This window comes from Wyeomyia smithii, chromosome 2, assembly GCF_029784165.1.
Source record: "Wyeomyia smithii strain HCP4-BCI-WySm-NY-G18 chromosome 2, ASM2978416v1, whole genome shotgun sequence".
Taxonomy (NCBI): Eukaryota; Metazoa; Arthropoda; class Insecta; order Diptera; family Culicidae; genus Wyeomyia; species Wyeomyia smithii.
This window is the reverse complement of record NC_073695.1, coordinates 144884193-144904205: the sequence shown is the minus strand read 5'-3', so window position 1 is coordinate 144904205 and position 20013 is coordinate 144884193. Positions and strand designations below refer to the sequence as shown.

The window sequence follows — 20013 nt, the reverse complement described above, 5'->3', positions numbered from 1 at the left end:
CCCTAGGGTGTACTGAATTGCAGCTAATTCTGCGACGTAAACAGAAGCAGGATTATCGAGCTTGTGGGAGACGGTTAAATTGTTATTGAAGATACCGAAGCCAGTGGACCCATCAAGAAGTGATCCGTCAGTGTAGTACATATTGTCGCAGTTGATGTTTCGATATTTATTGGAAAAAATTTTAGGGATCTGCTGCACGCGTAAATGATCCGGGATTCCACGAGTTTCTTCTATCATGGATGTATCGAAAAACACAGTAGAATCAGAAGTATTTGATAAGTCGACACGATTTGGAATATTCGAAGAAGGGTTAATATTATGGGACATGTGATTGAAATACATTGTCATAAAACGGGTTTGAGAATTAAGTTCGATTAACCTTTCAAAATTTTCAATCACAGGACGGTTCAAGACCTCACATTTGATTAGAATACGAGAAGACAGGCTCCAGAAGCGGTTTTTCAATGGTAGTACTCCAGCTAAGATCTCCAAACTCATCGTATGGGTCGATTGCATGCAACCCAAGGCGATACGCAAACAACGATATTGTATTCGGTCCAGTTTGATCAAATGTGTGTTTGCTGCGGAGCGGAAGCAGAAACACCCGTACTCAATAACAGACAGTATCGTTGTTTGGTAAAGCCTTATAAGGTCTCCTGGGTGGGCACCCCACCATTGTCCGGTTATTGTACGAAGAAAATTCACTCTTTGTTGACATTTTTTCATCAGGTACCTCACGTGACAACCCCAGGTGCCTTTAGAGTCAAACCAGACACCAAGATATTTGTGTACCAAAACCTGAGAAATCGTTTTACCCATTAATTGTGTTTGGAGCTGAGCAGGTTCATGCTTCCTAGAAAAAACTACTATCTCAGTCTTCTCCGGAGAGAATTCGATACCTAGCTGTAAAGCCCAAGCAGACAAATTGTCCAAGGTATCTTGCAATGGTCCTTGCAAATCGGCAGCTTTGGCTCCTGTAACAGAGATTACACTGTCGTCTGCAAGTTGTCTTATCGTGCATGAATTTGCCAGACATTCGTCGATGTCATTTACATAAAAGTTGTAAAGAAGGGGGCTTAAACATGAGCCCTGGGGAAGACCCATGTAGCTAATGCGAAAAGTTGCCAAATCGCCGTGCGTAAAATGCATGTGCTTTTCGGACAACAAATTGTGCAAAAAATTGTTCAAAATTGGAGAAAATCCTTGTCGGTGAAGTTTACCCGAAAGAATGTCAATAGAAACGGAATCAAAAGCCCCCTTAATGTCCGAGAACGCAGACGCCATTTGTTCTTTGCGAGCATACGCCAGCTGAATATCTGTTGAAAGCAACGCAAGACAATCATTCGTCCCTTTGGCACGGCGGAAGCCAAATTGAGTATCTGATAGTAGACCATTTGATTCGACCCAATGGTCTAAACGACGGAGTATCATTTTTTCCATCAATTTCCGGATACAGGATAGCATTGCAATCGGCCTATAAGAGTTGTGATCAGAAGCTGGTTTCCCTGGTTTTTGGATGGCGATCACCTTCACTTGCCTCCAATCCTGCGGTACAATGTTTTGCTCCAGGAACTTATTGAACAAGTTCAACAAGCGCCTCTTGGCATTGCCGGGTAGATTCTTCAACAAGTTGAATTTGATTCTATCTAACCCAGGCGCGTTATTGTTACAGGACAGAAGGGCAACTGAAAATTCTGCCATCGTAAAAGGTGATTCTATCGCGTCGTGGCCCGGAGACGCATCGCGAACAATGTTTTGCTCAGGAACAGAGTCCGGACATACTTTCCTGGCAAAATCAAATATCCACCGACTTGAAGACTCCTCGCTTTCGTTGACCGTTACGCGATTCCGAATTCTTCGGGTTGTGTTCCAAAGAGTGCTCATCGATGTCTCCCTCGACGTCTCGTTCACGAACCGACGCCAATATCCGCGTTTCTTTGCTTTAGCCAGGCTTTTAAGCTTGGTATTGAGCTCCGAATACCGTATATAGTCGTCGGGTATACCTCCCTTCTGGAAGGCCAAAAACGCGTCGGATCTTTGCGTGTAGACATCGGAGCACTCTTTGTCCCACAACGGAGTTGGAGGCCGCTCTTTGATCGTTACGCCGGGATATTTCTTCGTTTGGGCTTGCAACGCGGCGTCGAGGATTAAGCCCGCGAGAAGGTTGTATTCTTCAAGTGGTGGGTGATGTTGAATCGACTCGACCGCTTTTGAAATCATTTCCTCGTATAACTTCCAATCGACATTCCGTGTGAGGTCATACGGAATGTCAATTGGTCGAATGCGAGTTGACCCGTTTGTAATTGAAATAAGAATAGGCAGATGGTCGCTACCGTGAGGATCGAGGATTACCTTCCATGTGCAATCCAACCGTAGCGACGTCGAACATAAGGATAGACCCAGAGCGCTTGGACGCGCTGGAGGTTTCGGGATACTGGTCATTTCACCGTTGTTTAAAATAGTCATGTCGAAGTCATCGCAAAGGTTATAGATTAGAGAGGAGCGGTTATCATTGTAAGGGGAACCCCAAGCCACACCATGAGAGTTGAAGTCTCCCAAAATCAAACGTGGCGAGGGAAGAAGTTCTATTAAATCAAAGAGCAGCCGTTGCCCAACCTGTGCTCTGGGAGGAATATATATTGAGGCAATACAAAGCTCTTTACCTTGTATTGTCATTTGACATGCGACAACTTCGATGCCTGGAATCGAGGGGAGGTTAATACGATAGAAAGAATAGCACTTTTTAATCCCTAAAAGTACTCCTCCATATGGGGTGTCTCGATCAAGGCGAATAATATTAAAATCATGGAAGTTGAGATCAATATTAGAAGTAAGCCAAGTTTCACAAAAGGTAATTGCATCGCATTTGTTTTTATTTATCAAAACTTTAAACGAATCAATTTTTGGTAGAATACTTCTACAATTCCACTGTAAGACAGAGATAGAATCCTTCATATACGCAGTTGAATTAGGCATCGAAGGATACAATCGCTGCAAGGAGGGGCCATTGGGCAGTCAACTGCTTCAAAAATGATCTAACTGTTGGGAGGAATGCTGTAAGAAAAATTTTAATTGGATCGGGTACATTGAAATTTTCAAAAATCCAGTCCACAATGTCAGAAAATTTCGCTAATCCAGAGTTTGTTTCATCAACTGGATGTGCAAAAGGAACAACTGCGGTTTTAGATGTTCCTGGCAGTGCTGGGAACTCCTTCTGGGACTTTAAATTTGCAATCCAAGGAGGAGTTTGCTTCGGTTTTTCCGCAGCACTGTTTGGTTTGTTCGTACTTTTCATTACACTTTGGGAAATCTTAGGACCTTTACGGGGAAGTTTAGGAGAAGAAACATTTTTCCTCTTCCTAGACTCCCCAGGATTGGCATAAGATGTTCCCGCTGATGAATCGTCAGAATCGGTTTCATCAGAGGACAACAGATCAAAGGGGTTCGATGTTATGGTAGAAGTGGTCACGGTCTTCATCAGCATCTCAGCATAAGAACGCTTTGAACGCTCCTTAAGTGACCGCTTGATTTTATCTCCACGCTGCATGTACACCGGGCATGTGGAGAGCTCATGCTGGTTTTCCCCACAGTGAATACATTTTTGAACATTAACACTGCAAGAATCTTCCGCATGAGTCTCCCCACACTTGCTAAATCGTGCCTTATTGCAGCAGTAGGCGGCTGTGTGGCCTAACTGCTTGCAATTGGTGCAATTCATATCACGGGGTACATACAATCGCACAGGCAGACGAACCCGGTCGATCGAGACGTGGCTAGGGAGTGCAGATCCGGCAAACGTAACGCGAAACGAGTCTGACGGAGTGTAAACTTTTTTACCGCCGACGAGAGACATGGACCGCAATTGCTTACAATCCAAAATCTTCGCCTGTGTTTCGGTATTTTTGAAGCAACCGGTTGCGCTTTTTAGGATACACTCGACAGACAGACTCGAATCGGTTATGACACCGTCGATCTCCACGTCTCGTGCGGGTATGTAAACGCGATACTCGCGTGTGAGAGCTCAGAGCAAGCGATAGCATTGGCCTGTGCCAGATCACTGACCACGACACGGAGCTTGTTAGGTCGGACCTTGGAAATTTCGGTCACGGCCTTGTACCCCTTCGTCAGGTCTTTCGAAATTTGCAGTATGTTTAATCGCTTTGAATTCACTCCTGCCTTTGGACGAAAATAAACAGTATAGCTGCCCTGTTGAGATCCGTTCGGGTAAAGCTTGGGGCGAGGGGGGACTGGAGAATGAACAGGGGAGGAGGTAACAGAAGGGTCAGGGTCAAGGGGGTTCGGGGATGGTGGCACGGGAGGCGAGGGATCTATATCCATCGCGCTAAATGTAGCGCACTAGCGCCGACAAGAACACGTACCTATTTACTTCTTCCTTCCAGCAGTGGTTGTCCGATCGTTCGAAGCTGCACCCAAAGCAGCCAGCAGCACCAGTACAGCAGCACCAATACAGCCACCAGCAGTGAGCCGGGTGTGAGATCACACAGCACAGCGACACGACTCGACTGTCAAATGATGGCCTTGAATTAGAAAGATCTATTCACTGTGCACAGATCAAAACTGCAGCTGGTATTTTGCACCAATACAGCCAAAGTTGCGAGCCGGGTACAGAACGTAGCGACACAACTCACAATCTAGTTGGTCTTTAGCGCGAAAAATACACTCTTTTGTTTGGCTATTCGTACACACGGACCGGATTGTAATAGAACGACCACTTTGCACGTCCGTTTCTGTCGAGTGTTCGACGCGGAATGATTTAAGTTAGTTGTAAGTTTACTTTCCTTCCTTTACAAGTAGGTATAAATCCCTACGAATGATAAGTCCTAATTAAGAAAGCAAACAAATCCTAACAGTTAAAATTGCAAATTACTAACAGTGTTGAGAAGTCACCATTTGTGATTGGACACAAATACTCATAATTTTCTAATATTTATCATAAATACTTAAGCTACTAACAAATACCCCTCTTATTAAAAAAAAACAAACACAAAAAGAATGATTCAAATCCGTTGATTCTATTTGGAGTGAAACGACGTTTTACAGACACCAACTTATTTTTATTTAATAGAAGAAGATCATTGTTTAATCAGTGATGAATCAGTGGAAATATAACGTAGTTTTCTCCGGTCACAGGCAGACACATATATTTTTTTCTAATATTATTGATTGATATACCATATATGTCGCTCCGTAAGCGATATTTTTACAATTGAACAATTTAGTGTCGCTTAAAAGCGAGAGAAAATATAAGATCGCATAGCAACAGACCATAAGACACGATCGAGCTGACTAGGAGCATGCTAGATCCGCGCGAGACCTCTAGAATGGAGTTGTGAAAATGAACGTGAAAACGGTCTCACGCGTAGATTGTGTATTTTAAACGTTTTGTTTAGTTAGGACTTTAGGATAAGCCACTCCCATGTGAAGGGATCAAGGCGCATTAGAAGTTTACTTTCTCTTTCTAACGTTAGGACTTAATAGAAGAATGAACAACATTTGTAATGTGTCCAATGAAAGGACCCGTTAGAGACAGAAGGAAAATAAATAAATTTTCTCTAATTTTAATGAAAACTCTGGCATCTTAAGGGATAGTTATAGATAAGGATTTTTTCGAATAGTTATAGATCGCGTGTGTAACTTGTAGTGTAAAGATGACTTTTGTAAATTTTTGTTCAATAAAGTTAAGTTTTCCTCCAGTACAACAAAGTGTTCTCCTTCAAAAGCCAATTTCAAAGTACGACATTAGTCGGAAAATCGACTTTGGCAATTGTAACAACAACTTCTAGAAAAGGAAGTTTCAATATACCTTCTCCAATTAACTTTCGTAAAATTAAATTATGTTCAAGTTTGTCGAATCGAAGGGTTCTGTGAACAGGGGTTTACATGTTACGATTTTTTTCTGCCATCAAAATAGTATGAATTGTTATGTGAATAAATATTCTCGACTAGGATTATCGAACTATCATTTGTCAAGCAACAATTGTTTTTTTACAAACCGTCTGCCGGGGTGAAATTGTGCCAAAAAAGGACACGTTTTTGTTCCTTAGTTTGTATTGCACACATTTAGGCAATGAGTTTGATCCAAATCACGTCAATGCACACTTAAATGTTTAGTTAACGACTGCTGCAAATATGGACAAGTTACAAAAAACTATAATTTTGCTAAAATTGAATGAACTTTGGCCTAATCTCACCCCTTCTATGGGGTGAGATTGTGCCAAAACCAAAAATTTGAATATAATACCTGTTGAATGAACAGTAGTGTATCTACGAATAATTCACATGAATAACATGATAAAATAGTAAGTATAGGGACGACCATAAACAACGTGGACTATTAAGGGGCTGTAGGGGGTTGACCAGAAACTACGTTTCATATGAATTATAGTAAAATATATGACTGGATCAAATCAATATCTGGAGTAACCAGTTATGAGAACGTGGCTCATGGACAGTCTCTAAGCACATAGTGGCGTCTCCAGGTAGCTTAGAAAGGGAAAACGTTAGGACATAAAGCCTGAGAAGACTTTTCGTTTCAATTATTATGTGTCATTGATCACTGTATATTCCATTGTAGATCTCAAAACTGCTGGAAACGTATTCACAACCCTCCTTTATTGCTTTAAAGTCATCAGTTTATATAGAATAGGTGTACAAAATTTTGTTAGATTCCATAAGTAATATCAGTCATTGTAAATTTCCATCTAACAGTTGTAAGCTGACTATGCTCAAGCATTTAGTCATTATTTGAAATAATACCATAGCTAGATAGCATATCCTATGTAAACAATGCTAGTGTTTTGGTGTATACTGAAATAATTTCGTCGTAAATATGAATTCCGCACTTTGTACCGTTCATTATAGCTTGGCACAACCTCACCCCAAAAGGGATTGAAAAGTGCACAGTTTGGAAAAACATTATTTTCTGAGCCATCACAGGTTTAATGCATAATATTTGCTCAACACATTGGAGATGACATCCAAACGTACCATCTGAGCATTAAGTTGATGTAATTTCTTGATCGGGTTGGTTTGCATGTGACATTTTTTGGTAACGTTATTTGCGCGTGTTTTCCAGCCTGTACTTTGGAACATAATTTAAGTAAAACAGTTCGCTAATATTATTTATATTCTACTTCAAGTTGTGAATAAATATGTCATGTTTCATATAGTATTGAGTTTGAGGCATTAGGTTCTGGAAATCTCAAGTAATTTAACATACAAACATTTCCCGTTTTGGCTCAATCTCACCTCCGTGGCTTAATCTCACCCCGGCAGACGGAATTGATATTTTGAATCTTTCAAAACATATAGCCTTAATTTTTGAGTTCGTCTTAATTGCATAAGGATAATTTAGTTTTTCTTTCACTTTACACTGTTGTTTCCTTTGTTCATGTAGGCGATTTGTTATATGATGCAAAGGTTTTGGAGCATTTTTTATTGTACGTCGCCTGTACCCTAAATAATTTTCGAATGGAAAACAACTAAATCCGTCCAAAAGGCCAACATTTTGCACTTCTGCCGGCAAATGAACTAAGTTGTGGACATTATAATTCATGTTCTCTGTACCGTACAAATCTTGAAAGGTTGTCACGAAGTAAATGAGTAATTTCTCGGCGTTGTCGTTGAATTTTATGCAATACTCGTCATCGCTTAAAAGTCTTATGGCAACACTTAGACTTAATAGATTATTATAAAAATCAGAGTTAAAAATTTTCTCACAAAAAACCGGTAACAAATATATTAAAAATAAACAGTATTCGGTAGCTTTAAAGTCCTTATAATTAGATATGCTTCTCGGTTTTCGACGAAATTCACACGGAATGAAATTATGAAAATTCACGATCATGCCGTTCATCTGAATGATATGATTTTTATTTAATCTTAGATTTTTCGGTCCGTTGCACCATACACTTATCAATTTTCTCACCACGCCCAGGCATAACAGATGCATGTAGTCAAGAGCTACGCATGACACCCGTCCAATACCTAGTTCTTCAAGAACTGATGTTCCAGTGTGATGTTCTTGATTACTTTGATCAATAAAGGATTGATCAGTTCTCAATTTAGCGTTAATATGTGGTGAAACTACGTGATTATGCCATTCTCCTTCTTGAACGCATTTTGGGCAACTAAAATATCCCGCATGGCCAATGGTGCAAGTGACATAACTACGAGCAGGTGTATCACAGAAAATAGCTTTGATGCTGACTGCACAATGTCTACCTTTGCAGTCAAAGCCTTCGTCTAAAAGGTTTAGCATTTCTGTAACAAAGTCGAATAAAAACACATTCGGATCGGATGGTTTAGAATATCCGTGATGAATTCCAACTGGAAACGGTTTTGAAAATTTTTTTTATTTTCGCTTATTTTCCGTCGGTCTAGTTCCGCCACTGTTGTTGTGCCAATCACCGACGCCCAGGGAGGCGACTACATCCAGGACCCTAACTCACGACCCGTTAATTAACGGACCGGCGCCAACGGCTTTACTTCCTCATGCGATAGAAGGCGTGATCCCAGAGATTTTTCGCCTCAGAAAATCTCCCGGTGTCGGCTAGGATTGAATCTAGACCAGTTGGGTTTGTTGTGAGTCGATCACGCCACCCCACAACCATCGACACCTATGTCGGCGTTGGTATTCGAACCCAGGCGTCGAGCGTGGTTGGCGGAGACGTTACCAACCACGCAAGGCCCCCGCCCTCATGTTTTGAAGATTTCCCGGCTGCTTGAAGTATCAACAATATTGGCCAAAGTTGACTACTGGAGCTTTTACTTAAAGAAATGCCATCACAATTCATCAGTAAAAAATTTTTTTCTGGGATATAATCGAAATACACTTCCAACGCCCATTTAATTGAATCTCTAATTTTAAAATGTATATAGGCGCCTCCGTTTTTTATTCGTGTAGATCTGCAAGCTTCCTTCGGGGTTTTGAGAAGCGTTCGATGATCAGCAGGTAATTCTGACTCATGCTCTTGGCTCCGGAGAATTTGCAGTAGAGGATTAATTGCCTTCAAAGTAATATTTTCAGATCGCACCCAATCTCCAAGTTGTTCCGACAAAACAGATATTTTTTCTTCTTGAAGCTTCGTGACGATCCGACTCTCCCTGGCACTTTGGTCTTCGCTGAAGTTCTCATTACTTGTACAATTGAAATGATTTTCATGAAGTAACGAAATAGCTGGTGTCGATTTTTCTACCTTCGAGCGAAGGTCAGATCGCTCACAACTATTGAAAACGCAGCTATTATTGGCAGCTTCAACAGAGGCCTGTGGTGTGAAGTTTCTTCGTAGCGCCTTCGTTTCCAATTTGATCAATTGATTGATCCATCGTTTGGATAGGTAACGAATTTTCTGCCGCATCTCGCCACTGAAATAAATTTGATTATATATTAATTATTGCGTACAGATAAATAAAATAAATAAAAAACTTACGACGTGTAGATACAGCTATACTAAAAATGGTTGCAATAGTTACAACTATCGACTATTCGGTTATGCTTAGGTGACGATTGGCAGCTGTTGTTGAGTAGATCTCAAAAGAATTTAATCAGAAAAACATTTATTCGATAAAAACGCGAATCAACTAGACACTTACGTTTTTAAAGCTAGAACCTTGAACTATACGTTTTCGTTTGACTTTGACAAAATGGATTCCGAACAATCCAAACCAACTCACTGCTGAGCAGCCAAGTTTTAGTCTCAATCAAGTGAACAGGGGAATTTCAAATGGGCACTATTTCGAATTGGACCAATTTTGCAGACGAGATATTGGCTACTGTCGAACGTGTAGAGGGGAATAGGGTTGACAGGGGTTTGATCCCAACTATGTTCAGAACAGAGCTTCCAGATTTATTTAGAAAAATCTGTTTCGACAAAAAACCACGATAAATTATTGCGACGCTCATCTTAAATTCGCGATCTGCGGCAGAAATATGCCTTACGCTTAAAAAAATTACATTTACGCCTTACGCAAAAAAATACATTTTAAATCCACAGACAAGCCTCTTGTCTCGTGTCGTGTTCTTCAAATTCAAATTTATATTAATATTTTATTGTTTTGTTTGCTTTATTTTCACCCCTATGGCATTATGCCAGGTTTCAAAGGCTCACCTCTCAAACAGGTGTAAACGAGATAGCATATCACCGCCACTTGTCACACACCTTTATCTGACAACTGACAGTGGGCACAAATGTGATTGAGCCCATGACATGAGTTCATTGTCATTCACTGTTGTTCGGTGGAGCGATGTCAATAGCTCGTTTATTTTAAATAAAAACAAAGAGAATGGTTTGGGTCTTTTTTTTTTCCTCATATATCATTTATTTGACACGGCACAAATAAAATTTAATGTTTAACGGCGCCAATTATATCTGGTGACTTAAAAACTAAAAGCAAATTTTTTATCCTCGCTGCCGACTACGAGCTGAAATTAAGTCTAACTTAAAACTAGCATGAATTTTTCAATCAGTGTTTTGTTGTTGAATGGTCGTCTGATGATCTCGAATGGCCGATGTCATGAGCTGGGGCAGGTTGCTGGTTATGGTTCGTTGTTGTTGTTCGCTAGTGTTCAAGTGGCCATATGGTATGTGCCGCTGAGCCAAAATATCACTGAAGGCCTCGGGTTCTCAGGTCGTGGCAAATTCGAGTGGGGTGCAGTTGCTGATTCCAAAATCTGTGCTTAAGGTTCAAACGTGTTCTTGTCGTTTTGTTGGGTGCAGACGGAAGGGAACGGGACTAGACTGGGGCATGGATGGATTTTAGGAAAACGTATATAAGGGTCATGTAGGGTATGTCACGGCTCGCCAAGACATCACGAACAGGTACAGCTGGCCGTCTACCTCCGGCCTCAAGGGAAGCTACTAATTTAGACCTGGCGTCACGGTGGACAGGGCATGACCAAACAACGTGCTCTATGTCGTGATAACCTTCACCACAGGCACAGATACCACTTTCCCCGAGCCCAATACGACGGAGATGCGCATCAAATCTATAGTGATTGGACATAAGCCGAGACATCACGCAAATGAAATCTCGACCTACGTCCAACCCCTTGAACCACGGATTCGTCGATACCTTGGGTATAATGGAATGTAACCACCTTCCCAGTTCCCCTCTGGTCCAAGAATTTTGCCAACTGATGATCGTATTCTGACGTACAAATGCAAAAAATTCATTAAAAGCAATTGGTCTTTCATAAATTTCACCGTTTGTTGCGCCCACCTTAGCCAAAGAGTCCGCTTTCTCATTGCCCGGTATCGAGCAGTGAGAAGGGACCCACACTAAGGTAATCTGAGAAGATTTTTCGGATAAAGCACTCAGATGTTCCCGTATTTTCCCCAGGAAATACGGAGAGTGCTTAACATCTTTCATCGATCGGAGAGCCACAATGGAACTGAGACTGTCCGTAAAGATGAAATAATGGTCCGTGGGCATTTTTTCGATAATCCCTAGGGTGTACTGAATTGCAGCTAATTCTGCGACGTAAACAGAAGCAGGATTATCGAGCTAATGGGAGACGGTTAAATTGTTATTGAAGATACCGAAGCCAGTGGACCCATCGATAAGTGATCCGTCAGTGTAGAACATATTGTCGCAGTTGATGTTTCGATATTTATTAGAAAAAATTTTGGGGATCTGCTGCACGCGTAAATGATCCGGGATTCCACGGGTTTCGTCTATCATGGATGTATCGAAAAACACAGTAGAATTAGAAGTATTCAATAAGTTGACACGATTTGGAATATTCGAAGAAGGATTGATATTTTGGGACATGTGATTGAAATACAATGTCATGAAACGGGTTTGAGAATTAAGTTCGATTAACCTTTCAAAATTTTCAATCACAGGACGGTTCAAGACCTCACATTTGATAAGAATACGAGAAGACAGGCTCCAAAAGCGGGTTTTCAAAGGTAGAACTCCAGCTAAGACCTCCAAACTCATCGTATGGGTCGATTGCATGCAACCTAAGGCGTTACGCAAACAACGATATTGTATTCGCTCCAGGTTTGGGTCTTTCTCGCGAGCATGATTGTGATTACTTCTCCAAACTATATTTTCAGAATTCGTAGTTGAACAGGTTTAGGTTTGAAAGCCACGAGTCGCCCCTGGCCTATACTTATATGAAAACGCTGTTTGAAATGTCGCTCCGTACACGCTCAGTCGGTAGCGACCCGACCGAAATTCCATACTGCGAAACAAATTTAATCCGAAAGACTATAATGTAAATTGGACGCCCTTAAGTTATTTTTTTTTCTGAAATGGCAATACACAGATTTTATTTCAAAACATCTAGCATCCTTGCTGGCATCCAGGGCTGCCATGATTTATTAGAATTATACAAAATAATGGAAGCCAATAGACCATTGCACGGTGACGTCAGGCATCTGAGTTGACAGATACTGATAACTTTGGTTTAGTATCGGGCGATGCAGTTTTGTACTCGGTTTTAGCACAGATCATTTTTAATGTGGCCCTTTAAACCTTGTGTGTGAGGCACCAGTAGACCAAGAACATTTATAAAATTAGCAGCTTTTAAAACTACCCACACGATTGCTTCACAAGAAAAAAGCCCAAAGTCCAAAACGTAAACAAAGTTACCAGTATCTGTCAAAAAAGTGAGATTAAAACGATTTAGTGCGATGGTCTATAGAGATCAGCGACATTCAAAACTGCACACACTAACACACGCGTAAAAACACGTGTAACGTTTTCTATGTTTGCCTCAGGTTACGATTTTTTGTTTGAGTTTTACCTTCGGCCTTATTTAATCTATATGCAAAATGCAAACTTAAAATGTTTACAGCTGTTTACGCTCCATTTACGATAGTTGACCTCAGTGGTTTACATTATAGTTTACATTCGGTTCATGGAGAGCAATGCTATCGAAAAAAAATTAGCAAAGATTTGTCTCTGTTTTCCTCAGTTTCGCACTCATACACTCTCACGTAAATACCTCTTTACAGATGTGATACAGAATTCTTGTGTGTATCTGTATCATAAAGATTTATATAGATTTTGATTGGAATTTTTAGAAACTCTTTGAAAATTCGAACAGAATAATACAGGTTTTTAACAAATCGTATAGATTTATACACATATCTTTTTGCCTTTCTCCTAGAAAGGTATAGCAATCACTTGCAAAACCGAAAGTATAAAAGTGCTCCAAAGGGCCGAATGGCATATATCACTCGACTCAGCTCGACGAGTTGAGCATTTTCTGTATGTGTGTGTGTGTGTGTGTGTGTGTGTGTGTGTGTGTGTGTGTGTGTGTGTATGTGCAGATTATTATTCTCACTCACTTTTCTCAGAGATGGCTGGACCGATTTTCATGAAATTAATTGCAAATGAAAGGTCTCGCTGTCCCATAAGACCCTAATAAATTTCATTGTAATCGGATTTTTAATTTAGAGGTTATGTATCAAATTATAAAAATCATGAAACATCATTATCTCGAAAAATACACAACCGATTTGGACAAGATTCAAATGAACGGGCTACCTGAAATACCCTTAACTTTTGAATTTCAAAAAGATTGGACTTGTGGTTCAAAAGTAATGACAAGAAACGTGTTTTGAAGACTACTTAATCTCACTCATGTTTCTCAGAGATGGCTGAACCGATTTTAATAAAATCAGTGTCAAATAGAAGGTCTAGTTGCCCCATAAGACCCTATTGATTTGTTTTGCAATCAGACTATTACTTTGCCTGTTATGTTTAAAAATGTGAAATCCAGCTATGAAAAGGAACATATTCCGAAGACTACTTGAACTCACTCACTTTTCTCAGACTGGCTGACCTGATTTCCACAAAATTAGTGTCAACTAATAAGTCTAGCTGCCTCGTAACACCCTATTGAATTTTACTGTAATCGATATGTAACTTCGTCTGTAAAGTACCTAAATGTGAAAATCACGAAACTTCATTAACTCAGTAGCTACACAACCGACTTGATCAATATTATTATCAGATGAGCGGGTTAGTTAAGGGTTAACTGATGAATTATGATTGAACACGTGGTTTCAAAGTATGGCTGCCCTATACGTTCCTATTTCATTTGATTATAATCGAACTTGAGCAACCGTTATGTATTAAATTGTTTATAAAACAACGAAAGTCTATTATCTCAAAGATTACATGACTTATTTGAACATAACTTGTGTCATACGAAAGAGTCATCTCTCAAACTTACAAATAACAAACTTCATAACAATTTGATATGTGGCTCAAAAGTTATGGAAAGAAAAGAAATTCAAAGACTATTTAAAACTATACCTGCTTTGATCGATATATGCGGCCTCAACATAAATTAAATGTGGTATCGTACTATTTGAATGTTCCAAATTTATTGATTCCTTGCGATGCGTTTAAAGTCTGAAAATGCACGACGAATCGGCCATATCAAAGTCTAATAACAAATCGTTTGAAATGATTAGTTTTATCGAAATGACAACATCCTCGACTTTTGGATTCTGTACATCACCTCAATTCTGAATATATTCATATTGAGTGGTATTCGGTCATTTTCAGCAGATTTTCTGGCATCAATCTGACACCGGAAATACTCATATTGGGAGGTATTTAGTTACTTTGGGTGTCTTCCAGAAACTAAAAGTGGTCGTCTTTAAATTCAAAATGGTGTCCAGGGTCAATGTTTGGCTTCTATGCATCATCTCGATTACGGAAATATCCATATTGAGTATTATTTGGTCATTTTCGACTGTTTCCTATAAGTTGCCATTCAGCGATTCAAAATGGTGCCTGAGGTCAATTGTTAGCTCATTGCATCATTCTGGTTCCAGAGATACTCATATAGGATGGTATTTGGTTATTTTAGACTGTTTTTCACAAACCGGAAGTCGCCATCTTGGATTCAAACTGGTATTTAAGATAATTTCTGGCCTCTGAGCGTCATTCTGGCTGAAGAGACACCCATATTGGGTGTAATTCGATCATTTTCGGCTATTTCCCAGGAACCGGAAGTCGCCAACCTAGAATCTAAAATGAGGTCTGCGGTCGATTTCAGCTGCTATGTATCATTCTAGATCTGGAGATACCCATGTTAGACGGAAATCGGCCATTTTTGGCTGTTTTTCTGAAACCACAAGTTGCCATCCTACAATTCATAATGGTATTCATAATCATTACGATTCCAGAAATACCCATATTGGATGGTATTTGGTCGTTTGCCGCTGTTTTTCCGAAATCGGAAGTCGCCATCTTAGGATTCAAAATGGTATCTGTGGTCCATTTTAGCTCCTGTGTATTATTCTTTATCCGAATATTGTTACATTGGGTGGAAATCGTCCATTTTTGGCTTTTTTCCAGAAACCGGAAGTTGCCATCTTACAATCCAAAATGTTGGCTGAGGTCGATTATGGAACATATTTGTTAACACTAAAATCATTCACCTGGTCCTATTTAGTTGACTAGTTCGCGAGATGTGCAGAAATTTGTACAGAAACATGTGCTTCCAGAAGAGGAAGGGGCGTCGAACCATTGTGGACATATTTGTTACCCTTTAAAACATCCACATGCCAAATTCGGTTTCATTTGCTTGGTTTGTCCGTGAGTTGTGCTAAAATTTATGCTTCATTTGTATTGGACCCCTTCTTTTCAGAAGAGGAAGGGGCCTCAAACTATTTATCTTTATCGGGACCAAAAACCCCTACATACAAATTTTCACGTCGATCGGTTCGGTAGTTTTCGAGCCTATATGGATCAAACAGACAGACCGAAATATATTTTTTTTATATGTATAGATTACAACACCAATATTTTAGAACCTAAATAGTGAAAATACATTTATTGGATTAAAGCGTTCATGTAAATCTATTTTTACAAATAAAAGTTTGAATGAGAATGGCTGGGTCTGACCGCTAGGTGGATTAATTTAGGTTTTATAAAATCGTTCAGATTGCAGATTATATGTACAGAATTTTCGTTGGTTACCTCCGGTTTTTTGTCAATACAATATTGTAATGCTTCAAACAACCAAATTAATTTGTGTTCAGGTAGTTCCAATTTCGGTGGTCAGATTTGAATCACTTTCGTTAGCTGATTATTTAAGTAAACCGTGGATCGCTACGCAGCGAGTTTTTTCAAAAACCTAAAAACATCTGTGATTTATCATTTTGAGTAAGTATGTTTCTTCGTTACGGTTCAACAAAGCATCATCAATATTTCGTCAACCATAAATCAGATTTTTAGTTCCCAATCGACATTTTATGAAGTTAATCGTATACATGACGTTTCGATTTGATTTTTCCTTTGAGGCAAGAAAACTTCGATGACTGTTGACAAATTCCTAATCTATAAAGCCGTCTGAGCTAATTAGAAGATAAATGTTGATTTTGTTTTGCCTATACATAACCTCTCTGTCCAACAAGAAATTCCCGTGACTAAATACATTTTTTCTAAATTTAAGTTTCAGACCAATAACCGTGATATTGCTTACTTATATAGCGAATTATCATCCGCAGAGGAACAACCTAAAAAAGGAAGAAAAAAAAGAAGTTCTAAAAAACGTAATGCCGAAAATGCATTTTATTCGTTGCGCTTATAGGTAACTATGATTTATTTTTAATTTATCTACAGTGGCATCTCCAGAGGAATTTGCATCACCCCGGAAAATTCCAGACTTTCCATTTGCACGATTAAGCAACATCGCAAAGTCTTCTGAAATCCATCATGATGACACGTGTGAATAAAAATACCGACGATAGTAAGTATAAAATTTAAACACATAAAAAACCCCTTATTGGCATTCGTGTTCATTCGTAATATATATTCAGTATGATTTGAAACAGTAACGGAAAGAGTGGTATCTATAATTTTACAACCTATATATACACACATGGTGCATCAGGTGGTGTTGAGATACGATGCACTCGTTCCCCCCCTCACAAGCCAAGGCAAGTGGCAAGCAAGGCAAGCAAATGTACATATGAAATAATAATCTAAACGCTGTTATAATCAAATTACTTTATATTTTGTTACAGCGGTGGCGTCTTCGGAGACAGATGAAGCGATTCTTGATCTAACCACGTGTTCATTGGCAACACCGCGGAACACGCAGATTTCAGAACGTGCCGATGATATTATTTGTGGAAATGACAATTACCGTAAGTATCTATGAATGACTGTTAATGAATTCACATACGTAATATCGATTACATTACCCGTAAACCGTACCCGGCGTTTTCGAATCTTAAAAATTTCAAATAGTTGGGGGTATATATATATATATATATATATATATATATATATATATATATATATATATATATATATATATATATATATATATATATATATATATATATATATATATATATATATATATATATATATATATATATATATATATATATATATATATATATATATATATACATCTTTATAATGATTTATCAATGATTAGAAGTTTTTTTTTCATTTCAAGATGCCGTACTGGATTACATAGTTAGAAAGCTACTACAAATCGATCTAATGATGAAAGACATCACCTGGAGATTCGAAGATCACGTTTTTCCGCGTACGAAGGTTCTACTACCAGAGGTTGTATTTACCTCTCTTTCGATAAAATCTGTTGAAGACCTCCAGATTTCGAACGAAAACTGGAAAACGTAGCATTCCTACAGGCTTTCTTAAGTATAGTGTAGTAACCTTTACCTTATTGGTCAAAGCTGAGTCAAAACCACGACCGAGTACTTGGCTCTTTTTCCCTTTTTGCCTTTCTCCTAGAAAGGTTTAGCAATCACTTGCAAAACCGAAAATATAAAAGTGCTCCAAAGGGCCAAATGGCATATATCACTCGACTCAGCTCGACGAGCTGAACATTTTCTGCATGTGTATGTGTGTGTATGTGTGTGTGTATGTGTGTGTATGTGCAGATTTTTATTCTCACTTACTTTTCTCAGAGATGGCTGGACCGATTTTCATGACATTAATTGCAATTGAAAGGTCTTGTTGTCCCATAAGACCCTTTTAAATTTTATTGTAATCGGATTTTTAGTTCAGAGGTTATGTATCAAAATGTAAAAATCATGAAACATCACAATCTCAAAAACTACACAACCGATTTGAACAAAATTAGTTTCAAATGAACGGGCTAACTGAAATACCCTTAACTTTTGAATTTTATGAAGATTGAACTTGTGGTTCAAAAGTTATGAAAAGAAACGTGTTCTGAAGACTGTTTAATCTCACTCATGTTTCTCAGAGATGGCTGTACCGATTTTCATAAAATCAGTGTCAAATAGAAGGTCTAGTTGCCCCATAAGACCCTATTGATTTGTTTTGCAATCAGACTATTACTTTGCCTGTTATGTTTAAAAATGTGAAATCCAGCTATCAATAGGAACATATTCCGAAGACTACTTGAACTCACTCACTTTTCTCAGAGATGGCTGACCCGATTTTCACAAAATTAGTGTCAAATGAAAAGTCTAGCTGCCTCATAACACCCTATTGAATTTTACTGTAATCGAACTGTAACTTCGTCTGTAATGTACCGAAATGTGAAAATCACGAAACTTCATTATCTCAGAAACTACACAACCGATTTGATCAATATTATTATCAGATGAGCGGACTAGTTAAGCGTTAACTGATGAATTATGATTGAACATGTGGTTTCAAAATTTGGCTGCCTTATACGTTCCCATTTTATTTGATCATAATCGAACTTAAGCAACCGTTATGTATTAAATTGTTAATAAAACAAAGAAAGTCCATTATCTCAAAGATTAAATGACTTATTTGAACATAACTAGTGTCATACGCAGTGTTGTTAGTCTCGCTCGTAAGCAGCATACAACACCTCATGTGAGGTTCTCGGTGTCGCCGCTTTCACACAGTAGAAAATTCTCCATTCAAGCTATTTCTCGTTCTTTCCTGCTTCCTTTCTTACTCCCGAGATTTTATGCGCACACTCCTGTCTACTCTTCTCGTGTGTACTCGTGTATACCTACTCCCCAACTCGCGAGAACGACTACTTCGGCAGCGGTTCGCTTCGGCTGGTTTTGCATTAGACTGCTGTAAAAAAAACTTACCGAAGCAGTCCGATACCCTACACGTTGCCTCACTGTCGGCTGTCGGTGCATGTCGGGAAGGAAGCATTTTCGTTTTCGAGCACAGTTTTTCAAGCACTCCTCCTAGTCAAGCAATTTTAGTCGAGTACTCCTACTCACTAGCAGGAACTCGCGTACTCTTTTACGGTAGCTGAGAAGCAATACGAAACAGAGTCTATGTGTATATAGAGTCGCGCGAAGAGAAAATCTATCGTTTCGGCAACACAGTTTTTGTGCCGTTTGTTGCCAAGAACTATACAGTTCTGTTTTTCACCATGCATAAGCGAATATCATTTTTTTAAATTCTTCACAAGGTACAGTTTTGAAAGATTACACCGGTAATGTTTTGTTAAATTTGAGTGAACCAGTGTACAGGTTTAATGTTGAATTGAAATGTGTAAGTAAAACTTCGGAAAACCACATATTCTTTGTTACGCTCAATTACAACACTTTTCATCCACTCCTAACAATATCACCTTGTTTATTTACATTTGTCGATTGGTACCCTCGTTTGACACTGATTTGGTTCCTTTGGTTTCATCTCTGCGGGACTCTTATTATAAACATAGACTCTGATACGAAAGAGTTTGTTCGTGTCGGTCCGTGCCACTCAGGGGAATGCATGAAGAAGAAATAGTATCTCTAAAGCGTGTGTGCAAAAAACTTGAGAAGCGTAGCATATGTCTCGTTCTCAAGCAGAAAGGAGAAGGAAGGTTTTGCTTCTCGTTCGGTTTGCAACGCTGGTCATACGAAGGAGTCATCCCTCGAACTTACAAATAACAAACTTCATAACAATTTGATACGTGGCTCAAAAGTTATGGAAAGAGAAGAAATTCAAAGACTATTCGAAACTATACCTGCTTTGATCGATATATGTGGCCTCAACATATTTTTAATGTGGCATCGTACTATTTGAACG

General features: G+C 39.1%; 1 protein-coding gene and 1 long non-coding RNA gene across 2 annotated transcripts in view; one reads left to right on the top strand and one right to left on the bottom strand.

Annotated features, from left to right (window-relative positions):
* Positions 1 to 20013, bottom strand: part of LOC129719935 (motor neuron and pancreas homeobox 1-like) — a 686641-nt gene that overhangs the window by 649229 nt on the left and 17399 nt on the right. The window lies entirely within an intron of this gene.
* On the top strand, positions 15881 to 17129 carry LOC129719939 (uncharacterized). The gene is made up of 4 exons (XR_008727230.1): positions 15881 to 16547; positions 16618 to 16744; positions 16815 to 16960; positions 17022 to 17129. It is a non-coding gene; the product is annotated as an uncharacterized LOC129719939 (long non-coding RNA).